This window comes from Garra rufa, chromosome 14, assembly GCF_049309525.1.
Source record: "Garra rufa chromosome 14, GarRuf1.0, whole genome shotgun sequence".
NCBI lineage: Eukaryota > Metazoa > Chordata > Actinopteri > Cypriniformes > Cyprinidae > Garra > Garra rufa.
In genome coordinates, this window is record NC_133374.1 from 33,836,032 (window position 1) to 33,856,474 (window position 20,443).

Consider the following 20,443-nt stretch of genomic DNA (forward strand, 5'->3'; position numbering starts at 1 on the left):
AACTACTTCAATCTGTGTGCATTGAATTTATTTAATACACGAGTTTCACAATTTGAGTTGAATTATTGAAATAAAATAACTTTTACACAACATTCTAATTTATTGAGATACACCTGTACATATATATAAAAAAAGAAATTTTTAACCAAAAGCAACTTCCCTGAGGCAACCACTAGATGGCACATAGTCATTTTCAAACATTTAAAGCAGGCAGCGTTAACCTTACAGTAGTACTCAACACTGATTACTGTCACACTTTCAAAATCCTTCATCACTTAAATTAAGATAATAATTAAAGTTTAAAGTACAGCCACCACAAAATCAGACTTCAGCAAATGTTTTTACTTTGATATAGTTCTGAGGTTAAATACAGATTTAAAATCATAAAAAGATTTCAGTTTAGTAGCTATGAAACTTAAAAAAAAAAAAAAAAAACCTACAACAGGAAAACAGTTTATCTTAAAAAATAAAGCATAGCCCATTCATAAATCCAAACAGGAAATAAAACAGTTTTTGAATAAGCATGTCCTATTCTGTGTCAAACTCCTGAAACATTGGTCTCATATTTTAAATTAGTCAATGCAATTTGAAAGAAAAATTAATCTGTATGTGTCAGTGGATGTAACCCCTTTGTAATCGTTAACATTTTCATAAGTAACTGTAAAGTAACATATTTTTCAGTGACTGTAACAGATTACAGTTACATTTATTTTGTATCTAAATTACATAATGTAGTATGATTAATAGAAAAACAACCAGTTTCACATATTGTAAAATCCTCAATCCTTGTAGAAGGTATATTCTGTTAGATATTTTCTTATGACAATTTGTTGGGGGTGGGGGGGGGGGAGTAAGAGCTTCAGGCCCCCTTTCTACCTTGTGGAAAGCTATGGAGCCACTAAAGCAGAGGTCTCAAACTCAATTCCTGGAGGGCCGCAGCTCTGCAGAGTTTAGCTCCAACCAACTCCAACTCACACCTGCTTGGAAGTTTCTAGTAATCCTGAAGACCTTGATTAACTGGATCAGGTGTGTTTGATTAGGGTTGGAGCTAAACTGTGCAGAGCTGTGGCCCTCCAGGAATTGAGTTTGAGACCAGTGCACTAAAGGGACATGGTAATGGGAGAAAAAATGAGATGCAAGGAAAAATTATATTTCAATGTGAGCAAATGCAAAATCTCTCTGGGTAAAATGAGTGAATAACAAGTGGAACGCGATAGTTTTGAGAGAGTCTGCAAACATTTATGAGCAAATACAAAAATAATTTTGTATAAGAATACAAATGTTTTGAGTGAATGTTAAAGTTTTATGAATAACACACACCCACAGAAAGCATCTCTTTCAGATAGCGTACGATTGTGAATACACACAATTATGTCAAACTCCCATCGTTTGGAGAGTTCAGGTAAACGCAATTGGTTATGTAGGCTATTAAGTGAATGTAAACAGCTGAAGGAAAATTGGATATGTCAATATATTAGATCTGTGCATTAGGTCTTGAAAATTACAGCAGAGTAGTATAATAAAGCCGCTAACCTTATCTTAATCAAACAAAAACAAAAACAGAAAAAATAACTGCTCTAACCATGTTGTACTTCCCTTGTTTTAAAAAATCAAATGGATGGAACACACTAGTACAACGTGGCTACGAGGTAACAAATTAAGTCAATGGAATTCAGTTACTTTTTCAGTTACGGTTACTTATGGAGATGTGTAATGAAGACCTTCTAAGCTTGCAATGTCACATATGTTTAGAACATAAATAAATATTTGTCTACCTCTGGAGCTGTGGTGTGCCTACTTTGATTTTTTTAAATTTCGAATTCTTGTGTGGTGGAGCACCCACATTGATCTTTTTGCTGGATGTGCACACATGGACTGTTTTTTTAGATGTCTTTCCAGCCATGCAATATTCTACCAGAACCGTTTCACCGTTTGTATCACTTGCAGCATTCCTCATAGTGAGACTCATGGTGGAGGACCAAACCCACTGTAATTTTGACCTCAAGAGAGTGTTAACTATGGCTACTCACAAATCAGGCAATGAACTGGACCTTATTTACACACGACACTGCTCCCCTGATTATGTGCTGATTACTCCACGGCACAACTCGATCACTTCCTCCTCACTCTTAACATGGTTCCTGACAGAACACATACCCCTCCACATGTCATCTTTCAATGTAAACTACGCTCACCAGTGATGCGCGGGTTGATCCGAAATGAGCGGGTGCCCGCGGTCACCCGCGGTTACGAGTCATCCAAAAATATTTTTAATGATATTCGGGTCGCGGTCGGTCGGGTCGTTTGAAATAAAGAAGCCAAGCAAACCTTTGTAATTTATATAGTACTAGATACACTTTTCTATGAAATACATAGACCTACACTTTATTGGCTGAATAATATTTACCTTTTGAATGTTGAGCCTTATTAACTGTTGAATAAATGCTGACGCAGGACTAAATGCCTGATTTACCAACACGTTGAACTGAGCAATGCCATTGTACCATTTTAATAGGCTACTTTTAAACACATATAGCTCAGTAATGTCAGCTTTATGTATTTTCTGAGAGGGGGTTGGATTTTTGTTGGGAAAGTCGGGGGAGGGAGAGACGCACACTTCGATTAGACTGAATAAACACATGCAGCATCTTAATTGTTAAGAAAATGCTATTCCTAATAAATGTCTCGAATATTTTGATTATGTCCAATGTTTCTCTTTCTTTTTGGAATTATTAGACACATTTCACTATATCTTTTCAAATGCCTAGGTCTGTTTAATTTCCTTAATTATAAAATTTAGCAAAAAATTTTTAACGTTTATTCAGGCAATAATATATAAATTATCTCAAGTATATGCTTGTTTAAAACCAGGGATTAAAAACGAATTCCGAATAAAAACGGTGTTTTTTCTTTACATTTCCAGAGAGCGAAACGAACGAAATTGAGCATTACTTAATAAATTCAAGGCACTATAATTTCCTATTATTAACAACTATTATAGCTATACAATATATATATATATATATATATATATATATATATATAAAAATATATAAAATATTATTTTGTCATATTTGTGATTCCTGAATTTATATATGAAAACTTCGTTTTGAAGTGCATTCGTTATGTTTGTATAAGAAAAGTCGTTAACCTAGCCTATTAAGTTGATTTAATATTATTGATAGTTTTTAGAAGAATAAAAGTTAAGAAAAAAGGAATTAGCTTTAGTCTCTAATATTTAGGGCTATAGGCTAATCTTTTTCTTAACTTTTATTACACTGTAGATCGAAATAAAATAATTATTGATCATATTTAACATCGGAGAATTACTGACATCATTTAGAGTAGCCTACTTCGAAAATGAAACTATTTAAATCTGTATAAAGGAAAGACAAACTAAATCACAACATGAACAATCTGTATTTTTCTTGTGATCAAGAACATTTCTTTTGACAAAATTACCTAATTAATGCCGAATTATGTTTGACAGTGAACACATCTCCACCACATAGGCTATAGCCGCATATAATCGCTGGTGTCAGTCGCTAATATTAAACATGCGGTTCAGGAAGTGGGTCGGGTACAATATTTTCTTTTTCTTTTTTGCGGTCTGAGTTGCGGGCAGGTTAGTTGAAAACGTCGGTCGGGTTCGGGTTGTTTATACATTGACCCGCGCATCACTGACGCTCACTCTCACCCTTTCCCAGACGGAAAAACCACCTGGACAGCAACCAGTCTGGTTTCAGAAGTGGACATTCAACCGAGACTGCCTTGCTCTCAGTTGTTGAAGCCCTAAGACCTGCAAAAGTGGGTTCCAAATCTTTAATATTTCTCTTGCTGGATCTGTCCACTGCTTTTGACATGGTTAACCTCCAGATTCTCCTGTCAACCCTATAGGCAAAGGGCATCTCAGGAACCACACTCCAGTGGTTTGCGTCTTACCTCTCAGCTAGGTCCTTCAAGGTTTTTTGGAGAGGTAAGGTGTCCAAGTCAACATCTAACTACTGAGCTGCGTGCTACAAGGTACAAGACAAAACATAACATAACACAATCCACGTGACAGAGGAGCGTACAGCCCGAGAAAACTCGAGACCGCATGCTCCCACGACAAGACAGAACATGGAGTGTGAGTGTCCGAACCCCGACACGATATTGAAACTCAACAAGACATGAGTGCCGGGATCCGAACACCACACTCCAACAAGAAACAAGGCACGCAGACAACATGAAAATGAGACATGGTGGGAGTGTCAGGGCTCTGTCACAAAACCACAAGAAAACTAGACCGAAGTGACAGACCCCTGACACTGTAATAACTTGTTAACAGAGAAAAATGATCTGAATTATTGATCTCATCTGTTAACACTGAAATAACCACCCGAATTGTGAATTGTTTCTCGGGTTAGCACCTCTTCCAATCAAACCTACTGATTATCAAGCACAGCATAATATAGAAAATGAGTGGTGAAGACATTAATCAATGCCTCAACCCAGAATAACATCTGCAGAAGCCCAGAACACAATGCAGCAGGCTTGCCTACTTATTGACTCTCATTTGTTTGCTGTGAAAGGGGTGTATAAAAGACTGAGAACATTTGTGTGGGTGGGTAATAAGGTCCCAACTTAATTAGCACAATAAGATAACAGGCCCTTCTGGATATCAGAATTTCCCCTGCAAGTCTCCACTTACAGCAATATCACTACCAAAGAAAGGGACATCAAATTAGAAACCACAGTTTATAAAAGGACCTTTAAAATTATGCCTTTAGAAACCAGGAAAATAAAACAAGGTTAGGACCCCCAAAAAAGGTCTCAGTATCTTATGGTTTATGCATGATACAGTTCATTATACAAAGTGCTGAGCACATCTCAAAAAGTCACCGATTGGACATGCATCAGTTATTTAGCTTACAAACAAAAATATTCATATATCTCTACACTTAACTGTGGACTACTGATCAGAAAGGCAAAACAGATGTTAAATGGATGTAAAATTCATTCTCATTAAAGGAGCCCCACGCATATGTACAAAAACCTGGCATAATGACGATTGCGGAAACAATCAAACAAAAGCCAATATTTACGTGCTATTTATTTACCGATATTTATGTGGATCCTACATCTTGCCTGATCGTAACCCTTCTTTTTAATGTTTTGTTCCTCCGACATTTTCCCCTTTTTTATCTGCCTTCTCTCTCTATCTATAGTCGATCTGCTAATATCCAACCTGTGCACACAAATTAAGCGCTCTCTTCTCTCTATCATTACAAGTGATGCCCCTTACTGCTGACTGGCTACAAGTGTGTTTTGGGACTCGGTTCGGCACTGTGGTCAAAAGCATTTTTCAAAAATTGCTTAGTGCACCTTTAAGGATTGAAAGGACTTTCAGTCTTTAAGACAAAGGGGTTGTAAGAAGATCTTTCTACAACACTTCTCACGTCTCAGTAACCCTGAATCTCTCAAGAATTTATATGTTAACATGTATCAACATCTCATAAGAAACTTCTGTTTTTATATTTTTACCTATAAAATAAGATCAGCCTTAGATCAACTAACTGATAGGTTGCATATCTGTTCTGGTAGGATTTTGGACAGCAGGGAGTTTTCACAGCTTCATTTAACTGAAATGATTCATTTATGTAGAGGTTCTAGTTTGTGAAAGACTTTCAATTAGTGTTTTAAAGTTTTAATGTAAGTTTATTATTATTAATCTAACCATAAAAAACATTCAGCAAAAATACTTTCTGTACATTGAACATAGTCTGATGCAAGCCCTATTTGTTTTTGTTTTTTTACTTTTTAAACCTCTAGACTCTGTGTGGTGTCACAGGATGTCTTTTCCCCCTTTGGTATCAAAGATGTTGGAAGAACTTTGATGTCAGTGGAAAGGTGAATAACTAATAGCACATTGTGTGCTAAGAAGTATTGGCTGCCAAAAGAAACCATCAAATGTACATTAAATGTACATTTAACAAAAACAACAAAAAAACATAAAAAATGGATTAAAAAAATACATTGCATTGTTTGACCTTTAGAATTTGTATACTGACTGCACTGAACAATCTGCTGCTGATCATAAGTATCCAGTAGGGCTGAAACAAACAGAAATTAGCAAAGTTACACTTGAATTCAGCAAAGAACACAAATGACACTGTGATTTAAACTAGTTTAAAGTCAGATGAAACAGCACTGACAGACAGGAGAAACACTGCGCAACGATACAGTAAGTAGGCTTTTTAATCTACAAATTGCTATCATTTACAATGAATTTACTGTAGTAACACTAACTGCACCATGGTATTTTGACAGAAATGTGGGATATTGTGAAATTTTATTTTATTATTAATGAAGACATGTATTAAAGGAATAATTTAATATAATTACAGTATTTTTGTGATTAAGCTATATTGTTTGTGCATTTCTACTAAATGTATTTAGACTACTTTCGTACAAATGCCTAGAAACCATATAGTTATATGTTAACCATGGTAATGAGGTGCTTATGTGTGGTTTAAACCACTAATGACCTAAAAGTATGCTACCATGGAAGAACAATGGATAATAAAAAAATCCAATCAATCAAACTAATTAAATTTCACAAATGTTTACAGATGTTACTAAAAAATTTACATAAATTTACATCTGCATCCTAACTACATCCTAAGCTACTACTACTGTCGACTAAAGCTACTGTCAAATGTAATATTGCTAATGTAAAAATGCAATATTATTAACATTGCAGCCTGTACTGCAAACTGTGCTGAAGATACATATCAGCAAAGTCACAAACCTGTTTTATGATTTGAAACAATATCACTCATCAGAACGTGCAGAAACTACATTTTTTTATTAAGACATTTATTTTGTTTAAAAAAAATGACTGTAAAGAATTCAAGAATGTGTTTGCCATATTTTGACCATAAAAAGTAGTTTAAAACCACAAATAATGGTTTGGTTTCTACAACTTTTAATTGCGAGCAAAAATTTGCCTTTAAACTTGAAAAAAAAAAAAAGATTTGAAATTTATTGTGATAATTATTGAAATCATATACAGGGTTTCTGCAGATATGAACAAGTGAAATTTAAGACTTTTTAAGACCTTTTTAATACCACCTTATATTAAATTTAAGACCAAAACCTGTAATGGAAATAGATATTATATTACATGCATATATAATATTTAATGTGTTTAATGTAAAAAGTAAACAATTTCATGGCTGTCATAAATTAAATGTATTACTACGATATACAGTGAACTTTTCATATCAGCAGATACTATTCCACATAAAATATCCCCATAAAAGTACCACTAGAAATAACTGATGTAAAAAAAAATTCTGAAGCAATTTTTTCATCAGTGCTCTATAAGCTTTTACATCTTAAATCTGCATATTTGATTTACCTTTATAAAGGCCTTTTTTTTTTTTTTAAATGTATGCATTAACTTTGAAATTTTATTTTATGAATTTATCAATAAATTGTAAATGGCTGTTAGCAGTGAGATTACACAATTTACACTGCAAAATTAAAAGTGAGATTAATGTTTTAAATACATTTATTGATTTATAAATATATAAATTAGAAATGTTGGGTGTGGCGGCATACTTTTAAACACATTAAACTACCAGCAGGTGGCGGTAAGTCACTTCATGAGCGAGTTACTTCAACTGATTCGAGCAAAACGCTGAATCATAGCAAAACGCTGATAGGAGAATGCTTCTGCTGCGATCCTTGTTTGGAACTATTTTCGTTGGTGAAAGAACAAAACAGTGAAAATATTTTGTCTAATATGCAAGTAACTACTTGACTAACTACTTGTTTATTGAGCTAAAATTAATGTAACATTTGTAATTGTGAGAATATTCAGCATAAAGCTCACTTGGTATATTACTGAACTATATCATTTTATAAATAAACTATACATTTAACATTTTTACCTCAGTGTGTTTCTTTAGAGTGCTGTTACGCTCATTTGTTTTAAAGTATGTCACGAATAGACCAGAAATACACTATCCATTATCAATTTCTGTTTACGTTGAATGTATTAAAATATGAATCTTTCTTGCCTTTCGATGCTTCGCTAGTTGTTTTTGTCACTTCAGTTTTAATCAGGCGGTTTGTTCGGTCGGGCAAGTAAAAAAAAAACATTTTAAAAGTATCTCCAAGGCTGGCGGTCAGCTAGCTCGACCTATAACGTTATTCTGAAGACGCAGTAACTTCCGCAGGGGGAGAAAAAAAATCTACAGGTGTTAGCAACTGGCCTTAGCCAAGCCCTATATTCAGTTTTTTAAGCTAAGTATCGCTAAACTTGCACTTCCCCATAGCTAAAAAGTTAAATCCATTTTACTTCTGCGGTACAATCCGAGAGAGACTCGCGCCAATAACAGAAAGCTGATTGGCTATTGCATGTTGGTCTCATTTGTAGTTTAAATACAGCAAATTATATTTGGAATAGTGAAATAAAGAACTACAACACCACGGAAACAACAAAAAGAGAATTTAAATGAGCTTTAGAGGTAGCGTTACATGGACATCGGGAAAAAAAAGACCTGTGTGAAATTATTTAAGACCTAGAACAGCGAATTTAAGACTTTTTAAGGCCTAAAATTTTGATTTTTAAATTTTAGACTTTTTAAGACTTTTTAAGACCCCGCGGAAACCCTGCATATAACAATTTTATTGTGATAATTTTTTTGGCCATATTTCCCAGCCTTATATTATAAATATGCAATTAGTCGACTAATGGCTTAAATGACTGAGCAATGGTTAACCAGGAAAATAGTCAGGGGCATCACATACTGTAATATGTATCACATGACACTTCAGACTTTAGACAGGTGATGGGCTACAGCCTTCAGAATGATATTCACTTCCTGCCTCTTACTGAAACTTTCTCTCAACACCATCTGAAGCTTAAATGATATGAGAAAGTGATGATGAGAGAGAGTGATGAAGGTTGTGGAAAAACAATGCTGCCAGGTGGTGGTCTGTTTGCATGTCCTTAAGTTAGAGCTTTTGTTGCTGTCACAAACTCATGATTGCCATCACAAACAATTAGGTATTTGTAGTTATATCATATGAAACAAGTGTTTGGCTGTGTCAATATGACACTCACTTTTCTACCGACATCAGTACTTCCAAAATCTTTGACTAAGAAAGAAAAAAAAAACATCCTGTTATGGAACAAAAGGTTTAATAAGCCAAACATTTGGGGAATGTGCGGGATCACATCATATATAATATGCAGAAATCACTTAAAAACATAATTTATAATTTCCCTCACAGAGAGCCTACATCAAATTTCAGTTAGATGAAGCTATGAAAACTAATAAATTAGTGCATATTGCAGGTACTTTTGCCACAATTTTCTCATTCAGTATCGGATACAGAAAGGTCATCCGGTAGGACAATCTCCAGATTGAGAAAACTGCACACCAGCAGGTGTGTATTAATATTTGAGATCCTGCTCTCTCTCCTCTATGAAAGCATGGCAAGCCATGTCCTGGCCCGTCCCTTGCACAGCTGTCCCTTCAGGGACAGACACGGTTAGGCAAGGTTAAAAAGCAGCAGGACAAGCAGGCACAATCCCATCTGTCTGATGAAAATGTCACTGAGACAGGCAATGTCCCAACAGAACAGCAGGACAACACAAGGAAGTGTGATACTCTATATTCATAGAATACACAATGAAACTCCATATGGGACAATGCATCATAACAGATATTTTTAGATTTAAAAGTAAGCTCATACTATACTTTTTAGCATTTTAGTCCACTTCACAGTCATAATTTAGTTTTTCATAATCATTTTCCACCCTCTTGCTGACCCTGAGAATTGGGCAGTTTTTAGTTTTAGGCTGAAGATATTTGTTCATGTTGCCACATCCTTCAAAATTAGAAAGATTTCTGACACTCTAAGAGGCCATTTCTACAGAATGTTTTTTTTTGCTTTTATACTTCCAAATGTATTGTTGGAGCTAAAACTCTACAGGGCTGAGAAGACCAAGTGGCTGAACGTAAAATAGATGTTACTATACAAATTTACAGCAATTATTAATAAATGATGGTTCTGGCATCATAAACAAAACATTTTTGAGGAGAAAGCTTTTGCATTCGGTAGACCAAACTCTTATTTCAGGAAAAAGAGGAAGGAAAATCTTGTTTTTCATGGCATGTCCCCATGTCATGAATGAATTTGAAACCTCAGGGGATTGCATGAAACTAATGCTAAGCATTTTTATTGGCCTGGACAAATATTTCCTGACAGCGTTCCATTACAATACATTCCAGAAAAATGACCTCATTATAGTTTCATCAGTGTCTCTCTGTCTCTCTCTCTCTCTCTTTCTCTCTCTCTCTCTTTCTCTCTCTCTCTTCTCACACCCGTCCATCTTTGTGTGTCACTCTGTGGATTTAGTCAAACTTTTCTGTTGGACGAGTACAGGGTTGATGGCAATAGAGCGTAGAGATGCCAACTGTCCATCACAGCTGTCAGCATCTGTCCTGGAACCAAAATCAGGCACTATTTCACAAGGTCAGAGATTCAGACTCTTCGTTCTCAAACAACAGGATTAATCTCAGACTTGTTTAATCGCTCAAATCTCTGAACTTTTCATCTATAGTGTTGCTTTTGTCAACGAAAATTATGACTAAATATCGTTGTCAACGAACCTTTATCACGTGACGAAAACGAGACGAAGCGAAACGAAAATGCTGGTCATGTGACGATGACTATAATAAAATGTATAATGCAATATCGTTGACGAATAAAAACGAGACTAAATGTGGTTTACAAAATAAAAACTACGCTAAAATGTCTCTTCATTTTCGGCGACGAAAACTAGACGAAACGAAAGGTTATAACGTTAGATTGATGTGCGCATGCCCAGTAGCCAGAGATGTATCCCTTCTATCCTAAACCGCAGGCAACGTCACTTTCTCAAGTCACACTCGCGGCATTATTAGAAGACGAGTCAGACGACTACAAACAAAGTTAAGCTTGACACAGAGAAAGGGACCGATGGCTGGTCAGCTCTGGTTCGTCTTTGGGAGAAAAAGAAGAAACGACTCATACATTTTTTCCTTCTTTTTTATTAGTGATGGGAAAATTAAGCTTTTCGAAGCACCAAAGCGTTCCCCTCAACTGGATCTAAAAATCTTCATTACTCGAAGCTTTTCAACACGTTGTACACTAATGACATCTTGTGGTCAAGGGTGGAAAACGTTTCTTTTGCGTCCCAGATGTCAAAGCGATTTTAAGAATTAAGAATTTTTAAGAATTAAGCGATTTTAAGTAAATTAAGAATATTGTTAAATTGACTATTATTATTATTAATCAGAAGTGCTTTTGAAGCAGGAATTACTACAAAATGAACATGCACATGTGGGATTACAAATTTAAGAATCTGTTTATGATAATGCTGACCCTAGATTCTTACATAGCATCACAGATAAATCTAAAGTTAAGTACATTGAATTTAGAGGTACAGATGATGACATTAGAAGAAGATCAAATCAGGCAGCCCAGGTGTCTGAGACATTAACCTTTTTGTTACAGCTATTCCTTTGTCTCTATGATAATGTTAAAGTATGGGCAATACTGTCAGACTGATTGGATTAGTACATATGCCTTTGAATGATACCTTTGTCTCAATGATAATGTGAAGGTATGGGCAATACTGTCAGACTGACTGAATTAGCACCTATGCCTTTGAATGACACTGTTATGATAATGAGATCAGGGCTGGGGAACTCTGGTAACGGGCTGATTCCTGTACTGCATTTGCATGCTTTGTTTAGATTGACTCCACCTCTATGTAATCCTCCCCCTGGAAAGGTATATAAACTGTAATGTATATGCCTTAGTAGACGAATTTTGATGACTGCAGCGAACGAACAGCTAGGATCTCAATAAAGAGAAACTTCTGCTTCAAGATATCAAAACGTCTCCTGGTCTCTGAGAGAAAAGTTCACAACACACAAAACTACACGTACATATTTATTCGTATTATGATTTATTCTTAATAAAGAAGTGAATGACACTTGAAACCTGTGCAAGGAGTTCATGTTGTTTGAATCAGAATAAGAAGCAGTCACATTTGTTAAACTTGAATGTATTTTTTTTCTGGCATTGTCATGTGATGCTATTTTATTTATTTTATTTTATTTATTGTTTTTATTGTTTTTATTTATTTCAATTTATGTGTGTGTACTTCTAACATGTTTGGTAGGTAAAATAAATGTAATTTCAAATTAGAGCATCTTCCATGTCTGGAATGAATGTATTCTTGAGCTTATAAGGTAACAATAATATAAGATAACCTTGTTTGAAATGGGTTTGGCTAAAAAAAAAAAAAAAAAAAAAAAAAAAAAAAACTTTGGTTTCATCTATACTACTAGGTACTTATACTATATTGACTGGGTTAAATAAAACTGCATTACTAAAAATAGACTAAAATACAATTTTCATTGACTAAAAATTGACTAAACGTCATCAGTTTTCGTTGACTAAAACTAGACTAAAATGTAATCAGTTTTCGTCGACTAAAACTAGACTAAAATAGTCATGGGTAATTCTGACTAAAATAAGACTAAAATGCTCAGACTTTTAGTTGACTAAAACTTGACTAGACTAAAAAGAGTATGAACATGACTAAAACTAATAAAAATTAAATGACAGCTTCACACAAAGACTAGACTAAAACTAAAATTAAAACCGGCCACCAAAAACAACACTATTCATCTCTTAATCAAAAGATCTTGCTCTGCATCACTACAATGTTCACTTCCTCACTGAAGTCTGCATCTCTGTTCCAAAACCTAATCAGAAAACATACAGTGCATCCAGAAAGTATTTACAGTGCTTCACTTTTTTCCACATTTTGTTATGTTACAGCCTTATTACAAACTGGATTAAATTAATCATTTTCTTTAAAAGTCTACAAAAAATACCCCATAATGACAACGTGAAAGAAGTTTGTTTAAAATCTTTGCAAACTTATTAAAAATGAAAACTAAACAAATCACATGTACTTAAAGGATTAGTTCACTTTCATAACAACAATGCACAGATAATGTACTCACCCCCTTGTCATCCAAGATGTTCATGTCTTTCTTTCCTCAGTCGTAAAGAAATTTTTTTTTTTTTTTTGAGGAAAACATTTCAGGATTTCTCTCTTTATAATGGATATGGATGGCGCCCCGAAGTTTGAACTTCCGAAATGCAGTTTAAATGCACTTTAAATGCAGCTTCAAAAGGCTCTAAACTATCCCAGCCGAGGAGGAAGGGTCTTATCTAGCGAAACGATCGGTTATTTTCGAAACAAAATGACAATTTATATACTTTTTAACCTCAAATGCTCGTCTTGTCTCATCTCTGCGCAGCAAATTCAAAGTGTGTGTGATTCGGGTAAATACAGTTAGGGTATGTCTAAAAACTCCCATCTCATTTTCTTACCTAACTTCAAAATCGCCTTAGATCGCTGCAAAAGTACCGACATAGTGTTTACAAAGTGAACATACAAAGAAACTCAAACGCACTTAACAAAAAAAAAGGTAAAAATCGCATTGTAGGACGATTTTGACATTGAAGACATAAACGAGATGGGAGTTTTTAGACGTACCCTAACTGTATTTACCCGAATCACACACACTTTGAATGTGCTGCGCAGAGATGAGACAAGACGAGCATTTGAGGTTAAAAAGTATATAAATTGTCAATTTGTTTCGAAAATAACCGATCATTTCGCTAGATAAGACCCTGTTTCCCCTGATCATGCTTGAGATATTTCTACAACTTGATTGGAGTCCACATGTGGTAAATTCAGTTGATTTGACATGATTTGGAAAACCTGTCTATATAAGGTCCCACAGTTAACAGTGCATGTCAGAGCACAAACCAAGCCATGAAGTCCAAAGAATCGTCTGTAGACCTCCGAGACAGGATTGTATCGAGGCACAGATCTTGGGAAGGGTACAGAAAAATTTCTGCAGCACTGAAGGTCCCAATGAACACAGTTGCCTCCATCATCCGTAAATGGAAGATGTTTGGAACCACCAGCACTCTTTCTAGAGTGGGCCGCCCGGCCAAACTAAGTGATGGGTATATAATATGTAAATGTGTTTTAAACACTAAATCGCCAGGAGCTGCGGCACTATTAGCATACAAATATACTAACTGGCATCAGTGCCTTACAGCAATTGGCATATTTAAATAATGTTTACATTTTTTAACTTTTCAAACCCATGCTACACTCCACTGTCAATCCCACAATCTCCTGCATAAGCCTTCCCCTCATCTCCCTAAAATGAAAACAACTACTCAGCTCCAAACCAGTAGACACGTAAATGCTGCCTAGACAGAAGCTGCCTAGAAAACAGACAGCAAAGCAGCTCACTCGGTTTTGGAACAGAGCTATTTGTCTCTCTTTGCATCTCATTGGTCCACCACATGGCAAACCACAGCCCAGCAGTGTCAATGCCCTATCAGCCCTCTTTTCAATCACTTCCACCTAAATGACTTTCACTAGCAGACTCTCAAGCACATTTCACATATGGTGAGGGCCATAAACCAGATCTGTGGGTGGCAGAAAGTACAAAATACACTGAAGCTAGAGTCTCAATTTATCATTGTGCCTTTACTTTGTGTCTCTGACTAAAGCCAAATTTCCCAATAGAATTTTGTTTGGACAATCAAGTCAACAAAGAACCTAGTCACATATACCAAAATAATTTTCTCTCAGTGTCATTATTAATCTTTTTTGTACATTGTCTCATTATCAGCAGCTAGCTTATAATCAGTTGCATTCACAACAAGCAGCAAAACAGATAAGGGAATATTAATTGGAAATAAAATGCTGAAGTACAGCAGCAATAGAATGTGTCCAGCAGATGATGATGAATGATTCATTGACCTCATTAAAAGTTGCTCAGTGGTAAGTGTGCACAATATATCTGATGTATAAATGGAAATGAGATGCATGAAACACCACAGTTTTGACATCATCTGCTTTGAAATGCTGACCTGCTGACAGTTACAATTACAAAATATTTTCATCTAGGCACAAACATCAGAATAACACTACTGTTCAGCACACACACTACTGTTCAGCAATTTGGAATTAGTATTATTATTATTTATTTTTTTTGAATGTTTTATTTAAAATAACTTTTTTCTACTTCTTTTTGACCGGTGACGCCATCCATTGTTCATTCAACAAAATAAAAGACCATTATTTAAAAAAAGACCATTATTTATTTATTTTCATTCTTTTTTAATTGCAGTCTTTAAAACAAGGAACATATAAGGGCAATAACATTAATTGCATCAAAATATAATAAAATAAGACACTTAAAAATAATAAAATAGAAAAAGCAATAAGAAAATCACATGTACATATATGTACAAATAGTTACAAATTATTCAAACAAAACATTTAAGCCTTTAAAATAATTTAAAGCTTGTGTCGCGTTATTTATTGTTGCTTTTAAGGAATACAGTTTGCAATACCTGTTTCTATTAAAATAAGTAAAAATAAGATATTATATATATATTTTTCAACAAAATGATGGCTTTCTTCTGTTCAAACTAACTCGTTTCACAGAAATATTTATTTCATAGATATTAATCTGCACCCAGCATGTTTTATTTTGCTGTATGGTTTATAATCTGAGTATCTGCGGCACCTAGACAGCGCAAAGAACAACAGATCAATGTTTAGTCAAGCGTAAATACACAGCAGTCATAACTTTTCTTTTAGACATTATGCTCAGTTTTGGACAAGCGATGGTAAGTGCAAATACTATAATGCAAAACGACTGAAGGTACCGAGGGTGGAGAATTTAATTTTAACTGTATATCATAGCCACAGGAACGTTTAATTTCACCAGGATTTAAGTTATTATACAGATCTGGCCATTTAAAATGCGCGCGGGAAGTAAAGTGGTCTCGCGTGACGCCGGTGTATTCCAAGGGAACACGGAAAATACAATGACATACAGATCTGGCCATTAAAAATGCGTCTATTTTCACGCGGCAGCCTGCAATTCGGCACGCGTGGGCACGCGTCCTACCGCAGCGGCTTTTTTTGATTTTTTTACAACGTTGTTGCACTTCATATAATATCCACCAGGTGGCGCAAGGAACAACATTCTGTAGCCAAACACCATGGCCAGCTCTAGGGGGCGTTGGTCACAAATACCAGTACAATAGTTCAATGATTCCTCTTTCCTGAAATTATGGTTCAAACCAATAGCAAAAAGATAGCCTATTCATAAGCAGGTGCAGTTGTATTGTTATTTTGTTTTCTTTCTTTGTTTTCCTGACGAACATTTATTAGACTGCATCGGAAATAGAAATGTTAATTTCAGTTATTTTATTTTTCCAACCGACAACTGACGTAAACCGCTAAATTCGTTTTCAGGGATTAATTATACACAAGCAAGAAGCAGCATAAACATCAGAACCTCACGCGCAGAGCTTATGCACAGAGAAAAACCCAATAAACCTATATATAATAATAAATAAAATAGGCCCATATAAGAAATATATGTTTTTCTTTTCTGAATGAATAATAATTTAACAAATTAATAAGTAGCAAGCCTGTATGCAGAATTTCAGGCAATTTCTGTGATGCGCCCTTAAACCAGCATCTTGTTTCCATTATTATTTTTTTTTACAAATAGCCTACACATCTGTTTTTTTTTTTTTAATTGTGATTGTACACAAATAACAGAAATATGTAAAATAGAATAGTTTTGAGCAATGCCGTACTCTTGAACGAGTATTGTAAGCTGTATCCACTTTATTAAGGGGAAAAAATCAAGTGATCCTGACGGCGCCGCAGGCAGTTAAATAACTCGACAACTTTCACCTTCACAATAAAATACATTATATATTTCAGCGTTTTAAAGCAACATCAAATTAAGATATGCATGTTTAAGAGGTAGTTCGTCTTTTTCTTTTTCTAAGATACACAATTTTAGATACACTGACAATTAATTTGAGTAGAGACAAATAGAAATGGGAAGGATAAATATAAACTACAGTATTTTTGCGATTTTGGTGCTTAGAAATGTATTCTAAGCGGGCAGCGGGCGAATAATATAGTTAATATAGCGCGGAGCGGGTGGATGCGGAATAAAACCTCGTGGAAGCGGGACTGGAAAAGCACTTTGTTATATCCTATAGAGTATAGACTATTTAGATACTTCATCATCAAGCAAAAATTTATTCATAAGCAGGAGCAGTTTTATTATTATTTTCTTTTCTTTTTTTCTTGATGAACTTTTATTAGACTGCATTGAAATTAGAAATGTTAATTTCTGTTTTGTTTTGTTTTTTCAAACGACAACCGACGCGTTTAGTTATTAGCCTAACGACCAGATTGTGTTAAATTACATTTAAATTTAAATTGAAACGTGGCTGTGTCACATTAATAACAGCTAAATTCGTTTTGAGGGGTTAATTGTACACAAGCAAAAAGCAGCAGAAACATCAGAACGTCACGCGCAGAGCTTATGCACAGAGAAAACCCCAAAAAAGCTGTATGTAAAATAAATAAAAATGCCCATATGCGAAATATAATTTTCTTAATGAATAATAATTTAACAAAACGAAATAAAATAAAATTAATAAGTAGCAAGCCTATATGCAGAATTGTAGGCAATTTCTGTGATGCGCCCTTAAACTAGCATCTCGTTTCCATTTTTTTTTTTAACAAATAGCATACACATCTGTTTTTTCATTGTGATTGTACACAAATAACAGAAATATGTAAAATAGCATAGTTTTGAGCAATCCCGTACTCTTGAAGGAGTATTAAGCTGTATCCACTTAATTAAAGGGGGAAAAAGTGATCCTGACGGCGCCGCGGGCAGTTGAATAACTCGACAACTTTCACCTTCAGAATAAAATACATTATATATTTCAGCGTTTTAAAGCAACATCAAATTAAGATATGCATGTTTAAGAGGTAGTTCGTCTTTTTCTTTTTCTAAGATACACAATTTTAGATACACTGACAATTAATTTGAGTAGAGAGAAATAGAAATGGAGAGGATACATATAAACTACAGTTTTTATAGAGTTAAAAATTAATTAATTTATTTATTTATTATTATTATTATTATTATTATTATTTTGATTTGTTTTTGCGATTTTGGTGCTTAGAAATTTATTCTAAGCAGGCAGCGGGCAAATAATATAGTTAATATAGCGCGAGCGGGTGGATGCGGAATAAAACCTCGTCGAATCGGGACTGGAAAAGCACTTTGTTATATCCTATAGACTATACTTCATCATCAAGCATGGGCGTCGGAAGCAAAATAAATGTAAAAATGTAAAAACAGAAAAAAATACTTTAGTATATGCCATTTTCTGTAGTCTGGTGCCTTTTATTTAATGTTTTTACACAATGCAAATAGGCCATATTTACAAATATTACAAAAGACGGCTATTGTGCAACATTTTCAGTGGCGCAAGTGATAATACGAGTAACATATCGTTTTTGACGCGGGAGACCCGAGTTCGCGTCCGCCTTTTGGTGAAATCATTTTCGAAATAGTCTCCCTTTTCACTTATATCATATCGGAAAGGCATTTGTTTATTTGTAAATTAATGAAATAATTGAAAAGTTGAAATAAAGTATCAACTAGGGTTAGGTCACCTAACTTAAGTGTATCTGAGCACTATACTGTACTTTTAGGAGTGTTAATAATTAATTTTATTATTATTATTATTATTATTATTATTATTATTATTGTCTTTAGATTTGTTCTTACATTTTTGATGCTGTACATTAAGATGGCGCACTGCCCATGCAGTTTTTTTTTTTTTTCTTAAAAACTAATTGAAGTGAAAGGGAAGAAACCCATGTAGATTTGGCCTAATGTCCATGTAAATACTATAGCCTAGTATTATATCCTAATATAGAAAATAATTTAGACAAATAAACAGAAGGCTCACTTTTCAAAACAATAAAGCTTATATGACTGACAACGAATACAGTTGCAAAAGTGCTCCAGTGAGTTATGCAATTTTTCCCCACCTTTTTTCTTTTTCTTTTTTTTTAAGTGGAAAAGTAGTTCTTCTATTTCGAAGAAGTTCGTTAAGCCTGGAACTAGGCTTAAGTCTGTTCTGGGAAACCAAAGGGAAGTGTTTTTTTCTTTTTCTTTTTTTTTCAGTTTTCTGAAAAGTAGCCGTTAATGAGGCATCAGCGTTAAGCAGCATGTAGTATAAAGAGCGAAATGTTTATGAATGGCAGAGTGGGGGTGGGGTGGGGTGTTGAATGCTGTCTGTTGCCTTGTTGTAAACAACATTTGGAGACTATTTTGGGGGTGCTGGGGGCGGATTCTGACTGCATTCAGTTGCATTTCGAATTCAGCATTCAAATGCATGCCAGGGAGAAGGGGAAAGCTTTCCTCACTTGCTCCACTTTTTTCAAAACATTAGTGTCCACGGCCCTGACACCAGTGATGCGCGGGTCAGTGGATAAACAACCCGAACCCGACCGACGTTTTCAACTAACCCGCCCGCAACTCGGACCGCCGAATAAAAAATAAAATATTGTACCCGACCCGCCTCCTGAACCGTATGTTTAATATTAGAGTGATTATGCTGTGGAGATGCGGTCTGAAATATCCTGACATCTGAAATCCATTGGTGTACAAGCTACTTTAAAAATAAAATAATGTGTTCTGTTGTAAAGTCGTTGCCGTATTGTTGTGTACGAAGTTCAGATGTTATTATTTTAAGAAATGTATATTTATATGTTTTAGGATTCTCCTTATTTTTGTTTTAGACATCCATCAATTACGGTGAATAAAAAAATGCCGCGCTGGTGGAAACAAGACTTTCGCTTCTACTTTTGAGACCGGTGTTCGGACGTTTTTCTAAAAAAAACAAAAACAAAAAAAAAAACTGTCATTTATGGTCATAAAAACAGAAGCTGAACATAATTCAAAACTGTAAAGTATTTGCTGAATAAAGAAAACATGAAGGATGCCGCTTAATATTTGGCTTTTACGTGAACTTTAAAGCTTATCCCTCATTCCATTTGTTTTCTTTGTTTTGTAATTTTATATTATTTTCGTGAAATGTATTTTTGCTCAACATGCATTTCTCGTGGCCACGAGTTTAATGAATAAACAAACCTGCGTGACATTAGTAACCCAGAATTATTTGAGATATTTTATTTTGAGTTAAGAAATTATTATATTAATTGTTATAGAAATTAATACAATATTAAATAATTATATAGGCGATGCTGTATATGCTAATGCTGTTTGTGCGCAATGTAGACAGCTTTCACAAGTGTTTACATGTATTACATGTAGGCCTACTTCAAATTAAATAGCCCTGCAAGAAACATTTCATGCATCCCACAATCTTGTCCATTGACTGACCTTTTTTTCCGTAATATTTGTATTATTCATTTATGTTCGTT